Below are 21,610 nucleotides of genomic sequence, written 5' to 3' on the forward strand. Positions count from 1 at the left end.
GACCTCAGAGAGCTCCAAACAGACTGGTCTACATCAGGCTGGTGGAACATGGTTTCCAGGTTCTCCTTCATCTTCCCCACAGCCCATCTTTTGCACAGCCTGGTTCAAATCCAAGAATTTCTAGAAGGGATTGCGGGGTGCGACTTTCATAATTACGATCTCTGGCTAAAAGACAGCCAAAGCAAGCTTTCCTGAGAGAGTTGGCCATACCAGTCATCTTCAGATGGTCCACAGAAAGACTACGCTTGCACTCTTTTCTCAGTCTTACCAACCAGTTGTTGTTTTTTTACGGAAATCAAGTCCTTTTCGTAAAGGCTGGGTTGCCGAACCATCTATCAACGTAGCGGGCCCCTCCCTTAATCTTCCTAGCCACGAAAATGAGAACCCTTTGCTGAAGCTCCTCTGAAGCTCGGTCTGACAAAAACCAAACCTGACTTTGCAGAACGGGGTTTCATCTGTTGCATTAGAAAAGCAAAAGTGTGATTATTTAAACAGAGTTGCTGCTTTGATTTGCAGACAGCCCCAAAACCATTTATTAGCTGGCCTGCTGGGTCTCAGAGCAATTTTCAAACAGTTGGTAGGAAAAATGAATTTGAGAGCTGCTCGAAAGAAATGGATAAACTCAAAGACGGCGTTGGAGGAAAGTCCGCGGATAAATCAAGCTGCAACTGTATTTGAATGCTCTTGTCCTGGGGGTGGAGAATACAAAATTCCAGAGATTGGCCAGCTGCAACTTCCAGCATCTCTTGCTTTGGGCCTGGCTGATGGGGACCACCAGACTCAGCAGCCCCCGAGAAGCCCACAGGACTCTCAATTGCTTTCCAACGGTATTTGGGATTAAGTCCGATAAAGTGATCCACAGCGCCAGCTGCAAACGCCAAGACAGAAAGGCACATCTGCCTGGTCACTAGGCCGGGAGGGCGGCTATATAAACATTATCAGTAGCTCCAGGAATTAATGCACGCATCCACGCGTTACCGCAAGGGCTCCTTTCCTCCCTAGGGGAGCTCACGAGCGACCGCACATTGTACGGTGAACGGTTGCCTGCAGCAGAAAAGGGGAGGCGCCGCGCTACCCAGAGCGCCATTCATTCTGCCCGCGTTTCTGTCTGCAGATTGGCGCTTTCAGTCAAAGTTTACGCAGCTGCCTGTCCCATTTTGATGGAATTACAGTCAGGCCGCCCGTTCCGCCGGGTCCCCATTCCTCCAGCGATTCTAGACATCTCCCTGCCTCCGTTTCCTTGTTATGACATCATTACGCAGACGATAACGATGTAAACACCTGTTTATTATAAATCCAATTACATCCTTGCTGGATGTATAAATCACGCATTTAATTCCACTTCAGAAACATTTTCTGTCCTAAGCGCGGAAAATAACTGCTATTTATTTCCGTCATGAATTCTCACCGTGGCATAAATATTTATTAAGCGGCGTGCGATCAGACCCATTCATTTTTTTGGGAGACTCAGAGTCTAAACTTCCTTCGGAGGTTGGTCCTGCTTCAAAGCACGGTGGGGGGAGTCCTTTACGGAGGGAGGGCACCCAGGAACCGCACCTGCGTTCAGCACCCGCTATCCCAGTGCCCGAACAGCTTGGCCCAGAGGCTCTCTTGAAGTCCCCTGGAGAAGAGTCGCCTCCACTCCAGACTCTGCAGTGGAAGAACCATCTTGGATGGCAGACGCCCACCCCTTGGGATGGCAACGTGAACTGCCCCGTTGAGTTCACGGTGGAATTTCCTGGAAGCTGATTCTCCCACCCGTCCTCTGTGGCCATTCCTTCTCCCTTCTCCGTTGCTCCTCAGGTCTACCACGGCTTCTATTACGACGGAGGGGGCCTTGCTCCGCTCCTGACAGACGAGCAGCAGCTTGGTGGCCACCCAAGGACGGTGCCCCGCTGGGCTGTGCAGCTGCCAGCTCTTTTTCCAACCCAACCTCTGCCAATCTGACAGGGAAATGAGGGGCGTTGCGCGTGAAAGCCATTGATTTTGGCAGCAGAACGCCGGGCCCATCTTCTTTCTTCTGCACTTCACCTTCTGCACACACGTTGCCTTGCGAAGACTGCTCCCTTTGTCACGCACGCACACAATACCCTCCCAGATCCGTCTCAAGCTATCTCGCCAGCAGCGTCAACAGCAGGTTGCAAATAAAGAAGATGGATTCTCCGGGCTGCAATTTCCCGTTTTGTGTTCTTCAATGCCCAGGGCGGCATCTTGCTCATTCTGTGAGGGCCTGGAGCTGTGTCTTCTCCTCCCGTCTCCTCTCCAGATACACACAAAATACTGCACGCTTTTTGACTTGAGAGAAGAAGGCTCACAGGTGGCCAGGAGCCATCACCCAGTTAGAAAGGGCATCCTTAATGGGTCATCAGAAGGTGGCACCTCCCAGTGGCACAACTTACCCTAGAAGGGAAAGGAATGGAACCGGCTGGAAGGCACCGATCACTCTTGATCCAAAAAGGAGATAAAAACCAAGGTTGTGGGAACAGAAGATGCCAAGAGACGGAGGGGAAGAGCCAGAGAACGCACCAAAACCTGAGTGAGGACAAGATGGCTAACCTTCTTCTCTGCTGGTTTCTTTCATCTGCTAGAATGGATTTCATAAAGTATCTGCCGAACCAACCTCCAGTTGTGTAGGCTGCTGCCGGCAACTCTGGGGGTTGAAATTGGCGGGCACCCAGTTTAAGGAAGATGTCCCTTGTGCCCTCCAATGCCACGTGTCTGCAGGAGCAGTTCCCCTGTTGGATTTCAGCCCGAAGCCATGCACGGCACGTCAGCCCCCTCGGTGGAACGGTGCTTCACACGCGTGGCATTTTTGAGAACTTAATCACTCCTCAACTCAGACCAGGAACAGAAATAAGCCAGCGGACTCGTGGGATTGAAACATTTGCTGCAAACACAGAGAACAGGATTTATTTCAAGCACAGGAAGGAGCAGAGAACGTCATTGTGGTTTAGCAGAAGAAAATACTTTTCTCTCCCTGACATCACTATTATTATACCCAAATGACACTTGAACACTAACAGGAGGCTTCAGCAAGTTTAGTTCATCCTGCTTCTGGCATCAGGCAAGTAAAAAATATCTCTACGTAAAGACTGAAAGCGCCCTCTCCAGCACCCAACATTCAAAGTTAAACGGCCTGCAAAAATGCAGGTTTACTTTGGGCATCTCAGCCAGTTAACCACCAACAGAGTTTTCCTATGAAATTGGCGTAATTTCACCACGTCTTGTAGCAAAGAGTTCCATGTGTGAATGTCCTCCTGTTTCCACGCGGGGCACATAGTGCAGATTCCTATTTTCCTTGCGAAAAAAGTCAAGGAGAAAGAAGAACATTTTGGAAAAGCGATCTACCGCTGCAGCCACCTCCTTCCCCAAAGGAGCCGGTCAAAAAGGAGAGAGTAAAAAGGGAAAATCTCTTGATCTAATCATCTCAGAGACATACAGAACTGCCTTTTAAGAAATTACATCCCAGAATTTTGCAAGTTCAAGGGCAGCAAAGGCAAACGACTACAGCAAGGGACATGCACGCAACTCTTTGTGGAGAGCGGGGGAAAGAGCGAAAGATAAAAGGAAGGGGAGCAATAAAGGCGCATGGAAACAGCCCCTCCTCTGCTTGTTCGTCTCTCCTCTACACTTTGAAGAGCCTCAAAGTCCTGAATAATTTCATTAAAAGTGAAACTTAAGAGAAGGGAGACAGCTTGGAGAAGAAGAAGAAAGGGAAGGAGGCACGGTCCGATCAATGGCGCTCTTCAAAGCTAGGCCTCGTGGCATCCATGGGGAAGGCACGGAAAACGGGGCAGGAATTTTCCCTCCAACCACGGGAAGGGGCTCCGGAGCCTCCTGCCTTCCAAGGTGGCACAGGACGTGGCGCTTCCGTGGCCCTCTTCCAAGCAACAGCCAAGGAGCTGGAAGAAGATGGTGGAGGAAGCACGAAGGAGAGACTCACCAAGGGGAAAGTCTTTGTAGTTGGCATGTAAGAGGTTTCCACCCTCCAGTTCACAACCTGGGAATAATCCTTCCTAAAAACCCAAAGAGATGCCAGCCATGGCTGAGATGAGACAGGGCTTCAAGTCAGTTTAAGCAGCTACCACTTAAGGTACCATCATAAAAGGGGGACGAGATATCTCGACTTCCTTGGTTCTCTTTCCCGAGCTTGAACCCACCCAGCCGTACCCCCCATCAGCTGTCCTACACGTAACATGGATACACACAGTGGGTCATTTCAGATAGCCCCCCCCCTTAGTTAGCTATAAACCCTGCAGATGGCTATGTTATTTAGGATTCAGTCTAATCTTCGGGGTTACCAAAGAGGTTCTATTGACTCCTTTTGGGTGTTTTGACCACACTTACCCCGTTGACTCAGGAAAGCGTGCTATGTTTTAATCCTAAGGGTTTGTGGCATACGTACAAAGAGGTTTTTTCCCCCTTTTCCCTTTTCTCTTCCAAAAGAATGCTGTGTGTGTATTTAAGCACGTCCCCTGACATCGTCCAGCTATTTTGAAGGTGGCCCTTCAAGGTTAATGGAAGGGTTTAATTTTCCAGTGTATTATTTAAATGTTGGTGGAGTTAAAGGAACCGAGAAATACTCTCTCCGCATTTTTATTTTTTTTTTACATCCAGGAGGTGGGAAATATAAACCCCGCATTAAGAAAGTCTACAAAGAATCCAGAGCCGATGCCCATCGCGAGACGCAGGTCAGAGTCCTTCACACCGTTGGCTGTATAATCTGGTTGGCGAGGGGGGTGGAAAAAGACTTATTCACGAAACAGCAAGCGTGGTGAAAAAGCAGAATTAGAGAAAGAGGGAACGCGCGGGTCGCTTTCAGATTTGATTAATGGTTCTCTGACACTGTACACAGGAGTCACAGAAAAACACCGTAGGACAAACTCAGACAAAGAGACTTGAAGATGAAATAATTCTGTTTTGCTTTTTTTATTATTATTATTATTATTATTATTATTATTATTATTATTATTATTATCAAAAAGAAGCTTCAGTTCTGCTGAGTTGGGTTCAGGCTATTGAACCTTTGACTCACCAGCTGGGTTTCTTATGCCCATTGCCAACTGCTCTGAAAGAAATCCACCCCTTTCCTTCTTTAGATCTGAGTTACGGCTACGAGAGATACGACGATTTAAAGACCAGGTTCCCCCTTCAAGGCCTGGATTCGAGGCCTTGAATTCAAAGAGACTCCTTCCACCAAGCCATAGTTTAATTTGGGGTACAAGGGACTCCACCTCCCCGCAAAACAGGCCCACAGTTCTGTCCAGTCCTGCCGCCCAAGCGAAACGGGGGTCAAACGCCAACAGGTTATTGTGCTCAGATGCAGCCATCCGTGCATGCAAGCGTGCAAGGAAGCTGCAGCAGGGACGGGGGGCGATCCAGGGAAGGGAGGAAACCTTTGCTCCCCAGGCACAGATCTGCTAACAGATAAATGGGGTGAAATTGCAGGAAGATAGAAGGAGCAGCAGTTATTTCAAACCGATTATCTGGGATAACAGTAATTATGGACAAGAACAAAGGAGGTCAGACAGACTCCGGTGCCCATTCATGCAAACCAAGATGAAAACAGTGAACGGGAAAATGCTAAAGTGGCCTGGGGAATGTTTTTTTTGGGGGGGGGTCTGCCCTCAAAGCACGCTCCAAGGAAGAGCTCTTCCCAAGAGCCTTGAAATACATCTTCCTCTATTTTATTCCAGTCATCAGCGGCTCCAGTTTGGGTGCGGCCCTTTGCAAATTTGACCCACCGTCTCTCCAGGAAGCGCTGAGAAAGGCCCCCTTGGGGGAACCGGCCCTCCCAAGCAACTGCCTCAGTTTGGGGGTCCAACGCAGCCCAGGAGGACATCCCCTGCCCATTTAAGTCTCCGGAGCCTCAAAAGTTCTGCAGAAGTTTTGCCTCGCTGAAAAAGCAGCGAGGACCACAGATGGTCGAGTAGATGGCTTTGGAAAGAACCAACTCTCCTGTTTTCCTGCAACCTGCACGGTGGAAGAACTTGCATCTCCACTGACGATTTACTCAGGACAACCCCAACATCAAACCTCCCTTTGGGGATTATTCCGGGGCTGCCCACGCCTGGGCACGGGACGTGGAATGCTTTCCTGGGCTGACGGGCACCAAAGGGGCCCCGAAGGCAGGAAACAGAAAAAACGCACCGTGCAAAAATATTCCAAGGATAAAAACCTCAAGCATAAAGGGCAAAGACGACAGCAAAATGTCAATACGGAATGAGAGCATCTCACAAACGCGTTCGCCCACCCCTCTAAGGCTCGGTCAGAACGAGCATAAAACCTCGCCGTGCTTCCAGGCGCCAGCTGCGTTTTTAGAAACCCTTCAAAACCCTCTCCTGATAGACACCCCACAGCAACCCTGGGCTGCCCATCTATCGGTCTCCCTTCGTGAATATTCATTATCAGGCACATTTCATGTTTTCACTCTCAGCGCTATCTCCGAACGATTATTAATTATTGCCCCGTGGCAGATTTAAGGCTTAGCCTGCAGGCGTACAAATCCATCCAGGGGATGGCCGGCCCTGGCAAAGCGAGTTAAACAAAGGGCAGGCAGGTGGGGGGGGGGGTTACAAAGCAAGGATGGAGGGCAGGCTGAATTGGAGTGGGGGGACCGGGCTCACCCCGATTCTCCTGATCTGCAGAGAAGGGAACGGACGTATCATCATGGGCCAGCCACATGCAAGAACGCCTTTCCTCCTTGTTCCTCACCGCAACGGCTGAGTAATTGATGCAACTTGGTGCAACATCTGGATAGGGAACACAGCCTCCTAAGTACCCACTTACCTTCCTAAGTAATTTTCTTAAATTACTAACTCTGTTCAGGAAGGAAGCACAGGCTGATGCGTCTCCTCACCAATGGCACCTCTTCGTTTCATTCCTCGGTACCCCTGAGACGTTGCTCCGGGGTCCATGAAATTGAAAGAAGAACATCTACAGATACCAACCACTGGTGGGCGAGGCCCTTCCTGATTATCAAAGCGATGGATTCTCAGCCCGTCATGTAAGCAAGAAACTCAAAAGCTTCCAGAGACCCTCTTCTGATGAAATCCTCAGATTCTCAGGATCCTCCTAATTTTTATCATCAGAGCTCCTTCATGGAAGTTCACGTCAACCTTCCTTGTGCTTGACAGAGAAGGGGGTTGACAGGTCCCCTCCCATAGCGTTGGTGGCAACTGACTTGAGTCCTGGGAGCTCATGGTAAACTTCTTTTTCTCTGTAAAGCCAGGCTATTTTGCAGAAATATCACACGCTTTGCCATTTCTTGGACCCGGGCATTCTTCTGGAAACAGCTTGTGTAACAAGACCTCGTGGCCCTACAATGCCAACCACCACTAAACCAAACACCTGTGTGATAGGAGGTCCTGCAGACCTTCTCAGCAGAGTTCCTCCTGGGCCCTGCCATCATACCAACCATGGTTCTACAACCACAGAAGTTCAGAGACCCCTGCCCACCCCACCCCTTGGAGAAGCCAAAACAAATACGATAGTTGACTCTACTTGGGTTATTAGGAAGCCGACAGGACAAAGCCCTGAGGCCTGATTCTTCCCCTACTGAAGGAAACCAGGCTTGTTCTGGGGCATGTGTGAACTCCTCCTGACCTGGGTTTCAAGACTTCTGGGCATTCAGGATCCTTCTCCCAGCAGTGATGTGGGTTGTGAGAAAGAGAAAAAAGGGTCTTGCCTTGCCCACCATGCGCAGCCCTCAATTAACCATTAAGCAAAACAAGCATGTCCATCAAGGGAAGGGGGGCACCACAGCGATTTCTCCCCTAGCTATCACACCCTTAACTCCTTCTTTGCCACGCTCCACTTTACGTTTTTCTGTCTGGACTTTTCCCCTTATAACGATCTTATCTTTAAAAAGTGTTGACGTTCTGCGTGTTTTTCTGCTGCCCTCATAAGTAAATAATGTGCTCGCATTGCTTACTGCTATTTAACGTTAAATAAATAAAAACATATCAAAAAGTTTATATTTGATAGAGTTAGGGGGACTGCCCTGGAGCGTGGCCTGGAAGAAAGATGAATTTTTAATCTCTCCTTTCACCTTCAGCTCTGGTCCGTTAAGCAAGGGAAGGGCCGAAGGGCACCGCGGTCAGGCTGTGCTTGGGCACCGGTTGGCATTAATCCGGCCCGTTTGGCACACGGAGAAGTGAGATGTCAATACCCTGAGATGGATAAAGTGCAAACCACAGAATCTGGTCCAACCCTGGCTTAAAATACCTGCTCTGGAGCTGGTTTCCAAGAACACAAATCGCGACGCACCTGTCGCGAGGATGGATTTCTAAGGGGCAAATCTGCCAGGGCGGACCAGGCAACTATTTGCCATCAGCTTTTGGAAACAGAAGAGCTACACGGGGGGGCCTTCATCTCAGGCCCCCAAATACCTTGTTTCTTGCCCACGTCCTTCGACCCGCATTGTCTCCAAGATGCTGACCGCTTTGATACCCCGAATCACGCGGCTTCTTTCCTCTGCAATGGCTCAAAAGGCGGGCGCATTCAATGCCCTATTTAAAAAACAGCGTAATTAAATGCAAGGAAATGTAATTAATTTTAATTGTTGGCGATCACTCTTCTCCTTTTTTGGCATTTATTAATTAATTTAATTTTCGTTTTTTAAAAAAAAAACCACCAAAAAACCCGAGCCTCAATGGCCAGTGAGTCTCGCATAACAAGGTAATTAAATCCTGTTATAAGGAGTAGTTAATCTTGAAGTGCATTTATGCATTTCACAGGCAGAGCTCGGGGGCTGCTGGAGGTTTCATGGGAGAGTCATCCCACCCACCCTCCACAGCAGCCGGCTCAGAAAAGAGTGCCTCTGAGCATAGCTAGAGTTCTGCACAGGAGCCGAGGCAAACAGCATTGGCTAGAGGGAGAAGGAAGCCAAATTCTACCTTCTGAATGTCAGAGTTTTGATCTTTTGTTAACAAAAGAAAAGCAGAGATCTGGAGAACCTTAGGGCTGCATCTGTTCCAAATCCATAAAGACAAAAGTGGTTTTCTTTCCTGCACACTCAAATTTTGGAATTCCGTGCCGAGTACGGGGCACACGCGTGCACGCATATGTGTGCACACCCACCCACGATGATCTTCCTGAAGACCCCGGAGTGCTGAGCTTTTTCATGATGGACTTTATCTTGCACCCACCCCAACCATTTCCCCAAAAGCTGCTATTTTTTTAACCCCCAGCTTGCTCTTTTGAGCGAGGCTTTCTTAAAACATCAGCTGGGTTATGTTCATTCCAAGATTCCTGTTTCCAGCAGCCTTAAACTGCCCGAGGAAAAGCAAAAGATTTTGAAATAGTCGAGTGAGTTGGCGCCCATCACCCCAGGTGGATCCCAAGGCCCATAAGCCCCAGATAACATGGGCATTCAAGTCACACCCGTCCACAGAGCACCGGATTCGGAGAAGGAAATAAATCAACTTCTGCAGGGGACCGTGAAAAGATTCATGAATCTGGCTAAAGCCAGATTTTAATGCCTCCCACTAAAAAGAGATTGCTTTTTAAATGAAGGCTTCATGAAATTAAGAAAAAAAAACATGCACAGGAATGAATAAATCTACCTCTTTTAATTTATTACCCCTCTACGAAAGCTCACCTAGAGCGGGCATTCTTGGGAGCGACGAAGAAAGGGATTTTTCGTCAACCAGCCTCAACCGACGTGGCTTCGGGAAGACAGCTCGGTTGGACGTTCAAAAAAGGGTCCTGAAAAAATTCATCACGCTCAACCAGGCAGCACCGCTGGCCAGAGGCCACCTATTGACCAAACCCTCTTGAGAAGACAGGTCTTTAGCGCTTTCCTCTGCAGGCCCTAAAATACCTTCGAGTCTGTTCGCTCTGCCCTGCAAATTTGGCCATTGCACGGGTAGCCACGGGGCTGGACCCATCTCTCTTCCTCTCTGCCCTCAAAGACCCTTGATGGCACCACCATGCACCTCACATTATGCCAGGATCCTCTGAATCACCCGGCATGAGAAGCAGGGTTCTGGATTAAACGCAACCCACGGGCAAGTATTTGATCTGGAGATTTCGCTCCAAAGGGACTCTCCAAGCTGAACTCCCTCTGCAAAACAACCCAGAAGCATTCAGACAGCGCCCCGACCGCTCTTCCCTGGCCTGAAACCTGAATCAAATGCACCAGACTCAGTGCAAGTCTCCAAATCGAATCAGGGTAATTCCTTGAATTGAGACCGATGCTCAAACACGGAGCGCCCTCCTCGAGCTGAAATCAAGGTAGAGGGCAAGAAACCAAGCCCCTTGCTCTTGATTTCTTCTTTTCAGAAGAAAAGAGCAGGGTTCAGCCGCAGCGTCGACAGGACTTGGCAAGATTAGAAACCTCACTGCAGACAAGGCTGAAGCCTCAAACACGACAGTGGGTTGCTCTCCATGGTGCAAAGGAAACCAGCTCTCGGCTGGTCTTTGGATCCCTTGTGGGGCAGCCGCTGAGATACCCCCCCACGTCCAGTTCTCTCTGCCCTCGGAGCCATGGGCTCCCGCCTTGCCAGTCTCAGCCCTTCCTCGCACTTATTTGGCCCGGCAAATCCACGCAATCGAATTTATAAGCATCCCACCCCTCCAGCTCCCGAACTGAGGGCCACCCTTGCCTTGGCAAGGTGGCCATAACAGTTTTTCCCCAGCTGGTCACTCTTCATGCCACCTAAGAGCGGTTTGGATTTGCAAGAAAAGTCTGGTTAATTCCATTTCCCTTCAGGAGCAAGCGAAATTGGAAAAGGAAAAAAAACAAATGTTTCCAAGGCAGCCGGCATAAAACTGCTTTTATAGGGAGGGACGGAGATCACACGATGAAGCATTTAAAGCTTTACGGGCCTTCAGGTGGGACGCTGTGCAGCTTAATGCCCAAATGCCCCTCATTTAGAAAACTAATGTGTTAGGGAGGACCCTAAATGAACCCCACTGCTTTCTGGTGGGTTTCCCTGAAGACATCAGGTTCACGTTAGTTGATGAACCAAAGTTTCGAATGGGTCAGTTTAGCACGGATTCTTCAACAGAGGAAATACTCAGAAAATGTCCTTTTTCGGACTTAGCAGAATGGGGACGAAATCTGGAGTGGCTTCTGCGTGGATCAGGTAAGGGAGAAGGCGATCTTGAAACCGCCCTGCAAAAATTCCCAGGTTTTACCTATTTCCAATTAACGAAAATCAGATAGCCAAGCAACCTTCGGAAAGGCTGCCAACTGGGAGCAAGCGAGATGCCCGGTGGTTTAAATCAACACCAGCTTCATTACACAGAATCTTGTTCACAGATTTTGCTACTACAAATCCTTACAGAGAAAAGGGGAGGGGGGAATCACAAGCCTTCCCCACCAGTAGATTTCTGCAGCAGGAGGGAAAAAATAATAATAAATATTATACCTGTGCAGACCAACGCCACTGAGGAATGCCAGCATAAGTGGAAATTAAATTGGGAAGTCAAGAGCAAAAATAGGTGTAACACGGCAAAGCAATTTAAAGCTCTGAAATACAAGCTCTTAATTATAGATGAGATTATCTCAAGTCGACACTTAGGCGTTAAAGGTTAAGCGCTGTATTTTTAATAAGTGAAAAACAGAGGTACTTCTGGACACCCACATGGGCCCATCAAGACGAGTTAATCAACTTCTGCAAAGTGCAAATTTCTACCCTGTTCCAAGGGAAGAGCCAGATTCTCTTTAGCAGCCAAAATTAAAGGCATCTCTTTCTGGACGTGAAAAGATAGCTTGTGGAGCCATAAAAGGAGATTATTGGGGGGGCTGCTCCTAATTCTACATCCCAAACCCCTCCTGTGCTATCTTCCGCTTTGGCAAATGGAGCTATCGTTAATTTATGCAGCGAAAGTCCGTGAGGATTTAAATTCTCTAACCGTGGTCTCCTATCAAAAACCATGAGCAGCGAGCTTCACTCCACTTTGCAAGAGAGGAGCCAGATGCCAACAAGATGCCTCCCCCTGAGTAGCAGAAGGATTTTGGTTGGCTTAGATTTGCCCCAAAGGCGAAGGAGTCGGACAACATCCCGCAAGAGGTTTAGCCCAACACAACGCCAAAGCTCCACAGGTCCAGACTGGGTTTAAATCCTCCCGATTAAGCCAGCTTGTCTCCTGATGTCCTCAAGAACAGGAGGCAGGGCTGGTCCACAAGAGTTACATCCACGCAACCTGTTTAACCTGGTTTCACAACATAGGGAGCCCCACAATGACGTTCAGCTTTGTTTAAAACTAGCCAAGCGTGCACACCTACGGTGCAAATACAAACAGCCCTTTCCACGGGTGTGAGCTCGGCTGCCTGCGTCCAACTCTTGCAAGGTCATTCCTCTAGGACCGCCTAGCCTGTTGGCAGGTGACCACCAAAACCCACATCCGGAACACGGCGAAAGGTGGCTTGCAAGAGGCCGCACCGTTTCCCAAATCGCGTGGCGCCAGCACAGAGCTTAATTACTCCTTCCTCACCTCCCTGCACCTGGGGCTTTTCAACACACCTCTGCGTGGCAGGAGGAATGGATTGATCCCTCCCCACCCACCCCCTGGCACTCGGAAAGGCTGATTAATGTGGCGCTCGCCAGTCCCCCCAAACTCAAGGGGGAATTAATCTTAAGATGTGGGAATTACTCAATAAACCATTCAAACATGCAATAAGCCGAGCCATTAAAAATTAATCGGTCGACATCCCAGCCATGTAAACACAGCTAATAAGATCCTAGCAGGAGATAAGGTGGAACTGAACTGCAGAGCGGCGGGCAGCAGAAGAGGACGAGGAACATGCAGCAAATGGGAGCGCCACGTAATGACGCGATTCGAAAATCTCATCCCAGAATCAATTGGCAGCTTTCAGCAAGAGGCGGACCCCTACTTTCTGGCTGGAGTCCTGCTCCAGAAACGCAGGGGTGGGAGGAGAGCGAAGAGCATGAATTTGGTTCACGAAACAAGCAGAGGCCAGCAGTGCCCCGAAGACCAGAAGTACAGCTTCAAACCTGCCAGGAAGGGAGAAATAAAAACCCAAAGCTAAGCTGCAAATCTTGACGGAGCATCTTCTAGGGGTCCAGAGATCTTACGAGATGTGTCGGAGCATCCAAGAAGAACAACTCACATCCCCCCAATAGAGCATCTGGCTCCATGAGACCGACATACCTTCTTGAGAACTCCCAATCCCAGAATCCTTTGCCTGTAAGCAGAGGGAGGGGCAGCCAACGGGAGAACCAAAGCACCAGAAGCATCGGGGACATTGATCCCAGGGTTAATGGAAGCCACCCTTGGATTTACAGGCCTATTTGCTTACTTATTTGATTTATATAGCTGTGCATTTTGCGATTGCAAGGTGCTATTCTATTCCTCTCTCTCAGACACACACACACACAGTCTTAAGGGTGTGCATAGGCTACAATGGCCAACCCACTGTTTTCCTTTTTCATACTTATTTATATTTACTAGGCTACAGTGGCCAACCCACCGTTTTCCTTTTTTTATATTTATTAAGAATTTTACATAGAGTAAAAGTCGAGTCTAAAGAGACAGAAAAGAAAGAGAAAGAAAAGAAAAAATAAAAGGAACTAAAATTATGAACTATAATGACACCCGACCTTCTCTTCCACAGACCCACCATCTCCCCTCCCTCTTAACTATTCCAGAAATCCCTTCAACCCCCTCGCCAACCAACCTGCTTTCCAACCAGATGCACCAATATTATAACTTGGTCTAAGAAACCTGCCTGCTGGCCTAAAACCGGCTGGCATTATTAACCCGACACCCTTTGGACTTAACACCCACAATGTCACACTCCCTCCAAGGAAAGTGAGTGCATTCCTGTAACTCCTGCCCCCTCCTCAAAAGACACACCCATGCCAGTTATGGGAGGACCGGCTGTACTTCAAACACTTTTGCTTACCATTACTCGACATTTCCTAAATTGCACCAGTTTTGTCTGTACTTTCCATCATCTCCAATTTTGGGGGAAAAAAACTCAAACAGCTTCCATTTGTACATTCAATCTTAAACAGCTTGACACTACCTTTTAAACACACACGCACACCCCTTTTGGCACGGCTAATCAGGGATCCAAGCCCCCTCGGGGAGTCAACAATGATTAACTGTGTTAAATATAGACCAAGATTGGCTAGAGCCAAACTTAGACATCATGAATAAAACATCCGAAATCTGCGTTCAGGAATCAGAATTAAACCTCCGATGCTTTGCGGTCCTGCGACCACAATTAAGGACGGACTCTCCAACAGGTGATTCCTTGCAGATCCGTTCGTTGGTTCAGGTCTGGGGTGAAAAATGTAAATTTTTCAGCCCAGGTCTTAACAGAACAATGTTGGCAGCCTGAAGGGGGGGACCCAGGATGGTGGGCATCATTTTCCATCTGTGATACTACAAGGGGGGCATCGATTTAGATGGATTTGATTCATTAAGCATACACAACTCCTTGCAAATAAATATTCCCTGGGCAGCTTTACAAATTAAACCGAAGCGTTATCTTACAAAACGCCACAATAATAATAAAAACAGCTGACCATCCCATCTTTAAAAAGCCATTGCCCTCTAGCAGAGTCGGGGGGAAACAACGAGCGGCTCAGATTCAAATCAGCAAGAGAGCAAGAGGTCTGCAGGGACGGGAACGACGGAAAAAGCGAAATCCAGAGTTTGAATCGCTGCTGCTCTCGCCATCGTAAGGAACACGTCCGCGTGATTTTAAGAAGCGCACGAGTGTGGCTGTGGCTTGTGTTAAAGACACAACACTTGCTAGAGCCTTGCAAGAACGACAGCCGCGGGGAGGGTCTTCACAAGTGCCGGACCAGCCCGTGTAGCCAAGACGCCTAAATATAATCTTGGCACGAAACTTTGTTCTGGGGCAACGACGCCCCGTCCTCCATCTCGGGGTCGTGACATCCCAAAACAGAGATTTGTTATTAAGAGAGATGCCCTGCTTCCAAGCCAGCGCGAGGGTTGAATTTTAAGCCTCCTTGGTCGTGATCCTATCGCCCAGGACGTCAGGAACAAAACCCAACTGATCGATCAGCGTGAAGCTCCGTTGAGGAAAGACAAAATAAAACCAGCAGGAGGAGCTATGGCGGGGAGGAAGAGTGGGGGCAGAAACAGCAGCAGCAGCAGATAAGGTCAGGTCTCAAGTTTTCGAGGATAATTTAATCAAACAATTTATGGGGGAGAGGAAGTCCTATTGGAAGGAGATTTTAATGGCATTAACAGAGGCTGAATTCGATCGGGCTGCGCTCGGACGCAGAAAATGCTCGCACGATTAGCACCCAAAGGTACGCCGAGTTTTTCTTTCCGAGGTGCGCGTTCCAGGAGATATAAAGCAGCCGTGGCAAGATGCATCCTCCGTACATGGTGGGAGAGCTGCACGGGGGGGCAAAAATATCAGGAGCGCCTTTTCTGACTCACCCATCTCATGACGAGGCGTCAGCTTTGGTGAACTCACGAAGCAAGCTTGCCAGGGCATGCCAAAGGTTCATTCTGCCTCTTTATTTGAAAATGTTAAGGGGTCCTCATCATGCCAAATTGGGACAGATATCCCAGTTATGCCCGGTGAATACCACCTTCTCCTGGGATGGTGGTTTTGCCTGAAAACGGGCACGTGGGGTTGCCCAGAAAAAGGACGTGGGCAGCCTGAGAAAGGGTGGACCAGTAAATTAAAGTAATTAGTGCTTTTTCACTGTTTATGTCCCGTGGGGCGATCTCTGCGCAAGCCTTTTCTGCCACTGTTTTACAACGGGGATGTTCTCAAAATCCGTAATGCGGCAGAAAGTTAGGGATGCCTGCCTATTTATACACAAGGAATCAGAGCCTCCTTCTGCTCACGTTCTGCTAAAACCGCAAGAACGAGATACACTGCCTCTGACCAAGGAGGGTCCATCGGCGGTGACAGCTAGGCCCATCCTAAGGCGCTCCCTGCGGGGAAATTCTAATTACGGCCACCGCTCGAAGGCTAGGCTCAAGAAAAAGGAAGTTTCGAAATAAATAAATAAATAAGTAAATAAATAAAGGTTGCCGTTCCCGGGCCAGAAGTTCCAAAATGCCACCAAGGAGACGTAAATCTCTCATGTAATTAATCTCATTAAGCAGAAAGATAAAGGTTCTGAAATGTCTTGGGCGCAGCATGATTTATGCATATACATATGTGTGTGAGAAACCTCTTTTATGTGGAAAGCTAAAAAAACTGCAGGGGAAAAAACACCGGAAGGAAAATAAATTTGGAACGTAACGGAACCGACCAAGAGGAAAGGGTCAGAAACGGAATTTACTCCATGTTGTACCTGTTTAGGAAGCTGCGATGCTGTCTCAGAAACCTCGCTCTGCTTTGCTAATTCAAAAGTTAGGTGGCCTTTTGATAACCGTGGAGGAGAAACACCTGCTCTCTGCCCCAAATCTGGGGGTCTTCTGCTGGTTCCCTCATGAGCAGTCTCCGGTCACCACGAGCCTCTCCGTGCCAAAGGCCTTTGTGCTAGAGAAAAGAAACTCAGGCTGTTAAAACCGCCCCACCTGCAACACTGGTAGTTAAACCCATCCCAAAGTCAGAAGTTTGGGGCTTGGGGAGAGGCACCCTCAGGTGGGGGGAAAGTTGGAATGCTTCTTTGCTCAGATGCACAGCCTCCCAAAAGCGTTCCCAGCCTGCAAAGTTTGCAGCCCGCTTAGGAAAATGGTGAGTTTTCTCTCCCACTTAAACTTCCGCATCTCAAGACAACATCGCACTACAATTCCCAGCAAGACGAGCCGTGAGGCATGCTGGGAGGCCTAGTTCAGCAAAATGGGGAAGGTCCCCACCTCCCCACAGCTGCTCTAGGCACTCCTCCACCCTGCCCCTAAAAACTTCACTCCCAGGACATCCCCACCCTGCCCAGCCTTTCTGAGGAGGATGGGAGAGCTGCAATTCAAAACCTCCGGCAAATTCCCCCCTCAGCAAAGGTTGCCCACTCCCATGTCAGATTCCTGCAAGAACCACTCCAATCCCCCCCTTCCGATTTTAAAACCTGCGGGAGAAAAATAAAGTTTTGTTCCGTGTTGCAAAGGTAGATGAAGGTTTTTCTTCCTTCACCGCAGGGAGGGAGGGAGGAAGGAAAACGAGAAAGGGATGACCAGATGCTCAAATAAACCATGTTCGTTTTCTCCTTTTGCGTGAGAGCCCAAAGAGTCCCTTCCAAGGCAGATTTTCTAGTGGCCACAGAAGTACAGAAATCCTTCCAAAAGATAACCAGCGCTAATAACATCCATATTACTGTGGCTTCCTTGCCTCCCATCCATCCAGTGGAACTCCAGTCCAGGCTGAGACTTCTGGAGTGGATCTCGCCAATTAACTCTTATTAAAACTCCAATAATGTTGGGGAGATCGAGCTCTGATCGACGCGCTGCCATACAGCTGAGGTCAACTACATAAGGGGAGTGTAATTAGGCTAATAAATTCCTGGCTATTTTTCCTTTCCCGCATCCCCCACCCGCAAAGAGAGCAGAGTGCCAGGCACGGCTCTGCCCGTGGCACAGCGCCACACGCAGGCAGGCAACCTCAGCTACCCTGAACCGCCGGATGCAAACGTGTTTGGAGGCCCGGAAGGCTGTTGAGCAGAATTTAACTCAAATTCAATCTCTACGGGGCTTGGGGAGAGAAAGAATTTAAGAGAACATGCAGCCTCCATTGAAATTACACCCTACAAGGTATGGTTTAGCGTGGCTTCTTTAATTGCCACCAAAATATTGTGTTCCAAAGGTCTGGGGAAGGAACCCAAAATGCTAATTCTCTCGTACCTGATGGCTGTCCGGGAAGTGTCTCCGAAGTCTTTTTTTCTAAATATGAGGAGGTTCCTTCCTTGGAATCACCAGATCAAATGGCTCTTCTGTGATGCAATTCATCAGGGCCTGCCCAGAAGCACAGAGAAAAGGAAAATGAGATGAGATTAAAATGCTGAGAAGTAAAAGAAGAGGAAGAGGAGGAGGCAGAAGGCAGAAGGAGAAGGAAGGAGAAGGAGAAGAGGAGGAGGAGGAGGAGAGGAGAGGAGGAGGAAGAGGAAGGAGAAGCAACAGCAGCAGTAAAATACAACCCATATTGCTAAACTTGTTCTTCTTAGGAAGAGAGCCAGCCAGCCAGATCTTAAAGACAGACAACTCCAGATCCTGGAGGCTTGATACTGCCTGCCAGTTTGGGCCTCAACATCACTTTTAAACCCTTTAAGTCCTCAGTAGTTCGGTGACACCCCTGCTCCAAAAGCTCAGGGCTTCTCCCACATCCAAAGGGCAGCCTTTCGGCCGGATTCGGCCAAAAGAGGTAAGGAAAGAGAAAAGTCACCTTGCTTCAGGCTGGCTTGATCCCCAGTTGAAAGAATGAGGTTCGTGGCCAATTCATGCTTGCTTTCTGCCTGCACAGTATCCATTGGAGTGGGAAAAAAGCATTCCCTAACCGCTGGGTGGGCTAAAGGGAGATTCAGATCAAGACAATATTGGTCCCTCAGGCCTTCTGCAAACTGACTGTGCAGAGATTTCTTGTCTCGGAAAAATTCAGGGGCCTTCCAAATGTAAAGGGGGCTCTTCTGAATTGCTGCGCTCCCTCCCTCCTGCACACGGGGACGTAGCCAAGACACCCTCCCGGTGTTTTGGACTACAGCACCCAACATCCCTAACTGAGGATGATCAGAGCTGAAATCTAAAATATGGAGCGGCTTGTGGTCCAAACTTTGTCTCGATTTTTGATGCGGCCAAAATAGCACTACCCCTATCCGGACGCGAGAAACACACTTGAGGAAAGGAAGCACCGAGCGTTCCCAGAGCGGTACGCCGACTGTTAGCCAAGCTAGATGCTTCCTTTTACGTTTTACTCTTTGCCAACAAAAGTTACTTCGATACTCCGCCGTCTGCCAGCAGCCAAACAACTGGGGAGATCGCTTTCTTACAAGAGCAACCCTCGAAAGCCCATTTAGCTCTTTCCAGACTCCACCCTCGAAGACAGGGAAGGAGAGCCGAGGGCATCGCCCTCCCTTGCGTGGAAAGAACAGGCCCATTAATTAATTCCTTCTTAAGCACTTAATCGCTCACCCCCGCTTAATCAAATTAAGAGCGAAATTTGAAATGATGGCAGTGGTGGCAAAGTTATCGCCATCAGTACGAGGGTACCGCTAAAAATTTATAGCTGGCCGTAAAGAGGCAGGTCTTTAGCTGTCAGCCAAATTTGTGGGGGGAAATGATTCACTTCAGCGAAAGACGACTCAGAAGCAACCTCGGTGCCGCAGGAGCCCCGCTACGCGCAACAGACATTCCCACGGCAGAGTCTTCCGACGGAGGGTTCCACGGTTGCCCTGCATCCAAGAGGGCTGGACTAGATGACCTCGCGGGCCCTGCCAACCCCCCAATTCCGTGATTCTAGTTTAGGGCCAGGAGCGGGCGCCCCTCTCTGCCTGCTCCCTCCCTCAACCCTGCCCCGTCTTCCCTCTGCTAACTGGAGGCCTTGGCTGGCCGCGGCAGGAAACCGGACCCCAGGCCACCACAGAGGCGCAGGCGGGCCTCAGACTGGAAAGGGGGCATGGGGGGGCTTGGAGCAATGAGGGCCCCGGGCAAAGGCCCGGAGCCCTTCCCCCAGGCCTCCAACGCCCAAGGGGAAGCCCTCGCGGCTGGGGCGGGTGAGGCGGCGCAGGGGAGACGCCAGCAGAGGCCAAGGACGCCTCCGTCCCGCTCTTCAGGCGCCCCCCAGCCAGGGCTCCCCACGAACCCCAATTCGTCCCCTCAGCGGCGCTCCGGGGGCGCCCGGCGAGGCCGCTCTCTGCGGACCGAGGGCGCGGCGCGTAATTGCGCGCACCTGCGAGCGCTCGGAAGCCCGGGCGGGGCCTCGCGTGGCGCGCGGGTAGCCAGGCCAGTGGCGGGGGGCGAAGGGCGCGGATGCCAAGAGACGCCGGGGAAAGCTCTGCCCCCAACCCGCTCCTGCGGGCACCTCTCCGGGCGCTCCCCTCCCCTCCCCTCCCCTCCCCGGCGCGGCGGGGACCCAACCTTGCGCGCGCGTCCTGGCGAGGAGAGCTCGCCGGCCCTCGGGGGCTTCCGCCACACTCTGCGGGCAAAGGTCACTCGGCCCGTCCCCCGCTGGGGAGCGGCGGGCGTGAGGCTGGCGCCGCTCGCAACCCGGCCGACCGAGCGCCGCGAGACCGAGCGGGGAAGCGCCGCGGCCGCCGGCGCAGCCCAGCCGACTCCCGGACAGGGCAGCCGGGAGGGCGGGGCGCTTAAAGCGCCCTCCCCGCTGTCCCACGCGCTTGCCCAGGCCACCTTCCACCTGAACGGCTGGGCCGTGCGGCCCTTGGCTGCCTCCGCGAGAGCGCAAAGCGGACCCTCCTGGTTCCACGGCAGTCTACCTCAGAGGCAGGCAGCGGGGCTGCGCTGCCTTAAAGGGCCCTTCTTGGGGCCCAGATGCTGGGGAAGCCAGACCTACGGCTGTTCTGTTCCCCCGAAGGGGCCAAAGGCCCCAATCTGCCCCCTTCCTCATTTCCGCCCAGTTCCGGATCTAGACATTCTTCAGTGGAAGATGATCTTCCATTAGGATCAAGGAGTTCCTCTGTGTTTTTTTCCGCTCTTTCTAGAAATCCTCACCCTCGTGGAGAAACGAAGGCACTGAAGGGAACGGAAGAGAATAAGGGAAAAAATCCCCCCCCCGTTTCCTCCTCCAGCAGTGGGGAAGGGGCTACCCTACCCCAGATCATAAGGACATCTGTAACCTTATTTAAAAGTCACTTTCACTGCTATCTGCAGGCACTTTGCCCCCTCGGATCCCCATCAGAATTTCTGTATGGCTTTTTTACGACGAGTAATAACTCTTGTAAATTCCTCAACAGATGGAAATTTTATTCCTCTAATCAGTGGCGTTTGACATGCCAGGGAAAGGAGGGAGCCGGAAACGTTCTGGCTGGGGTTGGCCCCCGATGGGGAGGGCAGGGGACGGGGACTGGCAAGCGGGAGAGAGGAGGGGCCCCCAGGCCCCTTTAACATGTGGCTTTTTCCGGTGGGCTCCCCCTGCTGAAGGCCCCTCCTCACTCATACGTGGAAGAAGATTCAGGCAAAGGGACGGATGTGTCTGGTTACTCTGTGGAACTACCTGCCACAGGATGCAGGGAGATGGGAGGCGGGCTCTCATTTTATTATTTATATATTTATTTATATCGAATTTGTCACCACCCATCTTGTTAAAAAACGACTCGGGGCGATTTACAGAGAAATTCAAATCAGTTAAAAATACGATGTCTGCCGTTTTTGCATTTAAAACGGAGGGAGGGGTGCCCCAACGTTCACAGAAAACAGGCCATTTCACAGGTTGCCTAAATACAACTCGGCAGAAATTCCACGTTCAGAATCCACAAACTCCCGCTCTCTGAAAACAATAAAAAGGCCAATATTTTCACCACCCGCCAGCGGATTCTTTGAAACATCTAATAAGTGGAAGTGTCGGCTGATCTCCATAGACCGCAGCAGTCTACCTCTGAGGAACAGCTGCTAGGGACAAGCGACAGGAAGATGGCTGGAAGCAGGACGCTGGTCCAATGTGTAATTTGTAGATTTCAAATCCCAATCAACTTAAACGGGACTTATCTTCCAGCAGATTCCCCTAAGACTGCAACTGTAAGCTTGCGAGATGCATGAC

The 21,610-nt window shown here is 50.1% G+C and overlaps 1 protein-coding gene across 6 annotated transcripts in view; it reads right to left on the reverse strand.

Annotated features, from left to right (window-relative positions):
• Positions 1-20,181, reverse strand: part of IGSF21 (immunoglobin superfamily member 21) — a 180,569-nt gene extending 160,388 nt beyond the window's left edge. For 4 of the 6 annotated variants that reach the window (XM_088136868.1, XM_088136869.1, XM_088136864.1 and 1 more), the window contains exons 1-3: positions 19,975-20,181; positions 17,749-17,859; positions 16,266-16,453 (exon numbers count right to left, since the gene is read on the reverse strand). The gene's annotated coding sequence lies outside the window, so the exon portion shown is untranslated. Of the gene's footprint in view, positions 1-8,390; positions 8,511-16,265; positions 16,454-17,748; positions 17,860-19,786; positions 19,926-19,974 lie in introns of those variants that run through there. The other 2 variants (XM_088136866.1, XM_088136865.1) reach the window with 2 other exon arrangements.
• Positions 20,182-21,610: the final 1,429 nt, after the last annotated feature.

Source organism: Python bivittatus, unplaced genomic scaffold, assembly GCF_059951505.1.
Source record: "Python bivittatus isolate LINGU-HERP-01145 unplaced genomic scaffold, Pbiv_v1 ctg000090_np1212, whole genome shotgun sequence".
Classification (NCBI taxonomy): Eukaryota; Metazoa; Chordata; class Lepidosauria; order Squamata; family Pythonidae; genus Python; species Python bivittatus.